Here is an 8,486-nt window from a genome sequence, read left to right as displayed (position 1 = left end):
GGTTCATCTTGTTGCTCAGATTAGGTAATTTTCTTTTTGTTTTATTTTCAAAAATTTTTCAAAAAAAAAAAATTTCAAAAATCTTTCAAAAATTTCTCATCTGTTTTCGAAAATTATTCTAAAATTTTTTAAGAATGAATTCTAGTGTTTCATGAAGCATGTTGAAGCCTGACTGGCTGTAAAGCCATGTTTAAATTCATTTGGACTAGGGCTTCCAACCCAACATTATCAAGAGCAAGCTAGTTGTTGCTAATCCACCTACTGCTGTTCCTGATCCAAAAGATTTACATGCTAAAGCTTGACTGGCTATTAAGCCATGTCTAACCCTCAGATTGGAGCTTTAGACTAAGAGTGCAAGATTCCTGGAATTCATATTAAAAATTTTGGAATCCTTATTTTTCTTTTACAAATAATTTCCGAAAAATACAAAAAAAAATTTATAAAATCATAAAAATCAAAAACATTTTGTGTTTCTTGTTTGAGTCTTGAGTCAATTTCAAGTTTGGTGTTAATTGCATTTTTTCTAAAAATTCTCTGCATTTTTCGAAAACTCATGCATTCATGCATTCATAGTGTTCTTCATGATCTTCAAGTTGTTCTTGGTAAATCTTCTTGTTTGATCTTCATATTTTCTTGTTTTGTGTCTTTTCTTGTTTTTCATATGTATTTTTGCATTCATAGTGTCTGAACATAAAAAATTTCTAAGTTTGGTGTCTTGCATGTTTTCTTTGCATTAAAAATTTTTCAAAAATATGTTCTTGATGTTCATCATGATCTTCATAGTGTTCTTGGTGTTCATCTTGACATTCATAGCATTCTTGCATGCATTCATTGTTTTGATCCAAAATTTTCATGCATTGCATCATTTTCATGTTTTTCTCTCTCATCATTAAAAATTCAAAAATAAAAAAAATATCTTCCCCCTTTTCTCTCTCAAAATTTCGAAAATTAGAATTGACTTTTTCAAAAATTTTTAAAATCTAGTTGTTTTTATGAGTCAAATCAAATTTTCAATTTAAAAATCTTATCTTTTTCAAAATCTTTTTCAAAAATCAAATCTTTTTCATTTTTCTTATCTTTATCACATAATTTTCGAAAATAACATCATCAATTAATGTTTTGATTCAAAGATTTCAAGTTTGTTACTTACTTGTTAAGAAAGATTCAAACTTTAAGTTCTAGAATCATATCTGGCGATTTCTTGTGAATCAAGTCATTAATTATGATTTTAAAAATCAAATCTTTTTCAAAACTAATTTCAATCATATCTTTTCAAAAATATCTTATTATCTTATCTTTTTCAAAATAATATCTTTTTCAAAAATTTGATTTTAAAATATCTTTTCTAACTTCTTATCTTCTTATCTTTATAAAAATTGATTTTCAAATTTGTTTCAACTAACTAACTAACTTTTTGTTTGTTTCTTATCTTTTTCAAAACTACCTAACTAACTCTCTCTCTCTAATTTTTGAAAATATTTTCCCTCTTTTTCAAAATTTCTTTTTAATTAATTAATTATTTTAATTTTTGATTTTAATTTTCGAAAATTACTAACCTTTTTCAAAAACTATTTTCGAAAATCACTAACTCTTTTTCAAAAATTATTTTCGAAAATTCTCTTTCTCTCTCATCTCGTTCTATTTATTTATTCATCTACTAACACTTCTCTTCATCTCACATCTCTGCTCTCCTCACCCTTGTGTTTCTTTCTTTACATTACATTCTTTTCTTCTTCTACTCACACAGGGGAACCTCTATACCTGTGGTAAAAAAGATCCCTATTATTATTATTTTTCTGTTCCCTCTTTTTCATATGAGCAGGAGCAAGGACAAGAATATTCTTGTTGAAGCAGATCCAGAACCTGAAAGGACTCTGAAGAGGAAACTAAGAGAAGCTAAATTACAACAACCCAGCAAGCACCTTTCAAAAATTTTCGAATAGGAAGAGGAGATGGCAGCCGAAAATAATAATAATGCAAGGAGAATGCTTGGTGACTTTACTGCACCTAATTCCAATTTACATAGAAGAAGCATCTCCATCCCCACCATTGGAGAAAACAATTTTGAGCTGAAACCTCAATTAGTTTCTCTGATGCAGCAGAACTGCAAGTTCCATGGACTTCTATCTGAAGATCCTTTTCAGTTCTTAACTGAATTTTTGCAGATCTGTGATACTGTTAAGACTAATGGAGTAGATCCTGAAGTCTACAGGCTCATGCTTTCCCTTTTGCTGTAAGAGACAGAGCTAGAGTATGGTTGGACTCTCAACCCAAAGATAGCCTGAACTCTTGGGATAAGCTGGTCACGACTTTCTTAGCCAAGTTCTTTCCTCCTCAAAAGCTGAGCAAGCTTAGAGTGGATGTTCAAACCTTCAGACAGAAAGAAGGTGAATCCCTCTATGAAGCTTGGGAGAGATACAAGCAACTGACCAAAAAGTGTCCTTCTGACATGCTTTCAGAATGGACCATCCTGGATATATTCTATGATGGTCTGTCTGAGTTATCTAAGATGTCATTGGATACTTCTGCAGGTGGATCCATTCACCTAAAGAAAATGCCTGCAGAAGCTCAAGAACTCATTGACATGGTTGCTAATAACCAGTTTATGTACACTTCTGAGAGGAATCCTGTGAGTAATGGGACACCTCAGAAGAAGGGAGTTCTTGAAATTGATACTCTGAATGACATATTGGCTCAGAACAAAATATTGACTTAGCAAGTCAATATGATTTCTCAGAGTCTGAATGGAATGCAAGCTGCATCCAACAGTACTCAAGAGGCACCTTCTGAAGAAGAGGCCTATGATCCTGAGAACCCTGCAATAGCAGAAGTAAATTACATGGGTGAACCATATGGAAACACCTATAATCCCTCATGGAGAAATCACCCAAATCTCTCATGGAAGGATCAACAAAAGCCTCAACAAGGCTTTAATAATGGTGGAAGAAACAGGTTTAGCAATAGCAAGCCTTTTCCATCATCCACTCAGCAACAGACAGAGAACTCTGAACAAAATACTTCTAATTTAGCAAACTTATTCTCTGATCTATCTAAGGCCACTGTGAGTTTCATGAATGAAACAAGGTCCTCCATTAGAAATTTGGAAGCACAAGTGGGCCAGCTGAGTAAAAGAGTCACTGAAATCCCTCCTAGTACTCTCCCAAGCAATACAGAAGAAAATCCAAAAGGAGAGTGCAAGGCCATCATTGAAATGACCATCATGGCCGAAACCACAAAAGAGGAGGAGGACGTGAATCCCAAGGAGGAAGACCTCCTGGGACGTCCAGTGATCAATAAGGAGTTTCCCTTTGAGGAACCAAAGGAATCTGAGGCTCAACTAGAGACCATAGAGATTCCATTAAACCTCCTTATGCCATTCATGAGCTCTGATGAGTATTCCTCTTCTGAAGAGAATGAGGATGTTACTAAGGAGCAAGTTACCAAGTACCTTGGTGCAATCATGAAGCTGGATGCCAAATTATTTGGTATTGAGACTTGGGAAGATGAACCTCCCTTGTTCACCAATGAACTGAGTGATCTGGATCAATTGACAATACCTCAGAAGAAACAGGATCCTGGAAAGTTCTTAATACCTTGTACCATAGGCACCATGATCTTTGAAAAGGCTTTGTGTGACCTTGGTTCAGGGATAAACCTCATGCCCCTCTCTGTAATAGAGAAACTGGGAATCTTTGGGGTGCAAGCTACTAAAATCTCATTAGAGATAGCAGACAGTTCAAGAAAATAGGCTTATGGACAAGTAGAGGACGTGTTAGTAAAGGTTGAAGGGCTTTACATCCCTGCTGATTTCATAGTCCTAGATACTGGGAAGGATGAGGGTGAATCCATCATCCTTGGAAGACCCTTCCTAGCCACAGCAAGAGCTGTGATTGATGTTGACAGAGGCGAATTAGTCCTTCAATTGAATGAGGACTACCTTGAGTTTAAAACTCAAGGACATCCTTCTGTAAACATGGAAAAGAGGCACAGTAAGCTTCTCTCAAAACAGAGTCAACCAGAGCCCCCACAGTCAAACTCTAAGTTTGGTGTTGGGAGGCCACAACCAAACTCTAAGTTTGGTGTTGAACTCCCATATCCAAACTCTAAGTTTGGTGTTGGGGAGTCTCAACAATGCTCTGAACATCTGTGAGGCTCCATGAGAGCCCATTGTCAAGCTATTGACATTAAAGAAGCGCTTGTTGGGAGGCAACCCAATTTTTATTTATCTAATTTTAATTTATTTTTATTGTTATTTCATGTTTTATTAGGTTCATGATCATGTGGAGTCACAAAATAAATATAAAAATTGAAAACGAAATCAAAAACAGCAGAAGAAAAATCACACCCTGGAGGAGGATCTCACTGGCGTTTAAACGCCAGTAAGGAGCATCTGTCTGGCGTTCAACGCCAGAACAGAGCATGTTTCTGGCGTTGAACGCCAAAAACAAGCAGCATCCTGGCGTCCAGACGCCAGAAATGCACAGTGAAGAAGAGCTGGCGCTGAACGCCAGAAACAAGCATCTGGCTGGCGTTCAACGCCAGAAATATGCTGCATCTGGGCGTTGAACGCCCAGAACAAGCATCAATTTGGCGTTTAAACGCCAGAATTGCATGCAAAGGCATTTTACATGCCTAATTGGTGCAGGGATGCAAATCCTTGACACCTCAGGATCTGTGGACTCTACAGGATCATCTTAGCATCTGTGGACTTCACAGGATCCCCACCTACCTCACCCTCTCTCTCTTCATTCATGGTCATCCCTTCTGTTTTCCATTTACCACTCACATCCATACACCCTACCTACCTTCAAAATTCAAAATCTCTTCCAATCTCACCCATATGGCCAAATACACACATCCCTCCATCTCCTCCATATCTTCTTCTTCTTCATCTATTCTTTCTTCTCTTGCTCGAGGGCGAGCAATATTCTAAGTTTGGTGTGGTAAAAGCATAAGCTTTTTGTTTTTCCATTACCATTAATGACACCTAAGGCCAGAGAAATCTCAAGAAAGAGAAAAGGGAAGGAAATTGCTTCCACCTCTGAGCCATAGGAGATGGAAAGATTCATCTCACAAGCCCATCACTAAGAAAAGGATGGAGCAAACAAGAGAGCCTATTCATGGAGCTCAAGAAGCACATGAAGAAGCTCATCATCAAGAAACCCCTGAGATACCTCAAGGGATGCACTTTCCTCCACAGAATTTTTGGGAGCAAATCAACACCTCCCTAGGAGAATTAAGTTCCAACATGGGACAACTAAGGGTGGAACATCAAGAGCACTCCATCATCCTTCATGAAATTAGAGAAGATCAAAAGGCAATGAGGGAGGAGCAACAAAGACAACGAAGAGACATAGAAGAGCTCAAGGACATCATTGGTTCCTCAAGAAGGAAACGCCACCATCACTAAGGTGGACTCATTCCTTGTTCTTACATTCTCTGTTTTTTGTTTTCTCTATGTTAAGTACTTATCTATGTTTGTGTCTTATTACATGATCATTAGTAGTTAGTAACTTTGTCTTAAAGTTATGAATATCCTATGAATCCATCACCTCTATTAAATGAAAAATGTTTTTAATTCAAAAGAACAAGAAGTACATGAGTTTCAAATTTATCCTTGAACTTAGTTTAATTATATTGATGTGGTGACAATGCTTCTTGTTTTCTGAATGAATGCTTGAACAGTGCATGTGTCTTTTGAAGTTGTTGTTTAAGAATGTTAAATATGTTGGCTCGTGAAAGAATGATGACAAGGAGACATGTTATTTGATAATCTGAAAAATCATAAAAATGATTCTTGAAGCAAGAAAAAGCAGCAAAGAACAAAGCTTGCAGAAAAAAATAGTGAAAAAAAAATAGGAAGAAAGAAAAAGCAAGCAGAAAAAGCCAAAAGCTCTTAAAACCAAGAGGCAAGAGCAAAAAGCCAATAACCCTTAAAACCAAAAAGCAAGGGTAATAAAAAGGATCCCAAGGCTTTGAGCATCAGTGGGTAGGAGGGCCTAAAGGAATAAAATCCTGGCCTAAGCGGTTAAACCAAGCTGTCCCTAACCATGTGCTTGTGGCGTGAAGGTGTCAAGTGAAAACTTGAGACTGAGCAGTTAAAGTCAAGGTCCAAAGCAAAAGAAGAGTGTGCTTAAGAACACTGGACACCTCTAATTGGGGACTTTAGCAAAGCTGAGTCACAATCTGAAAAGGTCCACCCAATTATGTGTCTGTGGCATTTATGTATCCGGTGGTAATACTGGAAAACAAAGTGCTTAGGGCCATGGCCAAGACTCATAAAGTAGTTGTGTTCAAGAATCAACATACTGAACTAGGAGAATCAATAACACTATCTGAACTCTGAGTTCCTATAGATGCCAATCATTCTGAACCTCAATGGATAAAGTGAGATGCCAAAACTATTCAAGAGGCAAAAAGCTACAAGTCCCGCTCATCTGATTGGAGCTATGTTTCATTGATAGCTTGGAATTTATAGTATATTCTCTTCTTTTTATCCTATTTGATTTTCAGTTGCTTGGGGACAAGCAACAATTTAAGTTTGGTGTTGTGATGAGAGGATAATTTATACGCTTTTTGGCATTGTTTTTAGTATGTTTTTAGTAGAATCTAGTTACTTTTAGGGATGTTTTTATGTTAAATTCACAATTCTGGACTTTACTATGAGATTGTGTGTTTTCCTGTGATTTCAGGTATTTTCTGGCTGAAATTAAGGGACTTGAGCAAAAATCAGATTCAGAGGTTGAAGAAGGACTGCTGATGCTGTTGGATTCTGACCTCCCTTCACGATTTTCTGGAGCTATAAAACTCAAAATGGCGCGCTTCCAATTGCGTTGGAAAGTAGACATCCAGGGCTTTCCAGAAATATATAATAGTTCATACTTTGGCCGTGTTTAGAGGACGCAAAAGGGCATTGAACGCCAGTTCTACGCTGCTGTCTGGAGTTAAACACCAGAAACACGTCACAAACCAGAGTTGAACACCAGAAATACGTTACAAACTGGCGTTCAACTCCAAAAGAAGCCTTTGCACGTGGAAAGCTAAAGCTCAGCCCAAGCACACACCAAGTGGGCTCCGAAAGTGGATTTATTCATCAATTACTTACTTCTGTAAACCCTAGTAGCTAGTTTATTATAAATAGAACTTTTTACTATTGTATTAGACATCTTTTGATCATTTTTAGATCTCTAGACCTCCATGGGAGGCTGGCCACTCGGGCATGCTTACCCTGTATTCACTTATGTATTTTTCAACGGTAGAGTTTCTGCACTCCATAGATTAAGGTGTGGAGCTCTGCTGTTCCTCATGAATTAATGCAAAGTACTACTATTTTATTATTCAATTCAACTTATTCCGCTTCTAAGATATTCATTCGCACTTCAACATGAATGTGATGAATGTGACAATCATCATCATTCCCTATGAACGCGTGCCTGACAACCACTTTCGTTCTACCTTAGATTGAATGAGTATCTCTTGGATCTCTTAATCAGAATCTTCGTGGTATAAGCTAGATTGATGGCAGCATTCATGAGAGTCCGGAAAGTCTAAACCTTGTCTGTGGTATTCCAAGTAGGACTCTGGGATTGAACGACTGTGACGAACTTCAAACTCGCGAGTGCTGGGCGTAGTGACAGACGCAAAAGGAGGGTGAATCCTATTCCAGTATGATCGAGAACCTCAGATGATTAGCCGTGCTGTGACAGAGCATTTGGACCATTTTCACAAGAGGATAGGATATAGCCATTGACCACGGTGATGCCTCCAGACGATTAGCCATGCAGTGATAGCGCATCGGACCATTTTCCAGAGAGGATGAAAAGTAGCCATTGACAATGGTGATGTCCTTACATAAAGCCAGCTATGGAAAGGAGTAAGATTGATTGGATGAAGACAGCAGGAAAGCAGAAGTTCAGAGGAACGAACACATCTCCATACACTTATCTGAAATTCTCACCAATGATATACATAAGTATTTCTATCTTTATTCTCTGTTTATTTATTATTAAATTTCGAAAACTCCATAATTAATTATTATCCGCCTGACTGAGATCTACAAGATGACCATAGCTTGCTTCATAGCAATAATCTCCGTGGGATCGACCCTTACTCACGTAAGGTTTTATTACTTGGACGACCCAGTGCACTTGCTGGTTAGTTGTATCGAAGTTGTGAATGAAAAACAATTTACTAAGACGTGCGTACAGAGTTTTTGGCGCCGTTGCCTGAGATCAGAATTTCGTGTACCATGAAGACAACATCAAAATTCCTTTAGAAGAAGAGGCCACGAAGAGTAAGATAACATCACAAGGAACAAAGAAGAAGGTACCAAGGAGGTGGAGGAACAAGAAGATCCCTACAGAAGACTTCTCTCCAGGGGATAAAGTGATCTCAGCTTACTTCCCAGATATCCCTCCTGATCTCCCCACTGTACCATCTCAGCTACCTAAGGTCTTCGCTATCAACAGAGTTCTTTCCTTGGAACA

At 37.7% G+C, this 8,486-nt stretch overlaps 1 non-coding gene across 1 annotated transcript; it reads right to left on the bottom strand.

Annotated features, from left to right (window-relative positions):
- Positions 1-2,347: 2,347 nt before the first annotated feature.
- LOC112752408 (small nucleolar RNA R71) lies at positions 2,348-2,455 on the bottom strand. The gene has a single exon (XR_003176847.1). It is a non-coding gene; the product is annotated as a small nucleolar RNA R71 (small nucleolar RNA).
- Between the last annotated feature and the right edge of the window lie 6,031 nt (positions 2,456-8,486).

Source organism: Arachis hypogaea, chromosome 15 (genome assembly GCF_003086295.3).
Source record: "Arachis hypogaea cultivar Tifrunner chromosome 15, arahy.Tifrunner.gnm2.J5K5, whole genome shotgun sequence".
In the NCBI taxonomy this organism is placed as follows: domain Eukaryota; kingdom Viridiplantae; phylum Streptophyta; class Magnoliopsida; order Fabales; family Fabaceae; genus Arachis; species Arachis hypogaea.
The sequence above is the reverse complement of the archived record's forward strand: the minus strand, read 5'-3'. Positions and strand labels throughout refer to the sequence as shown.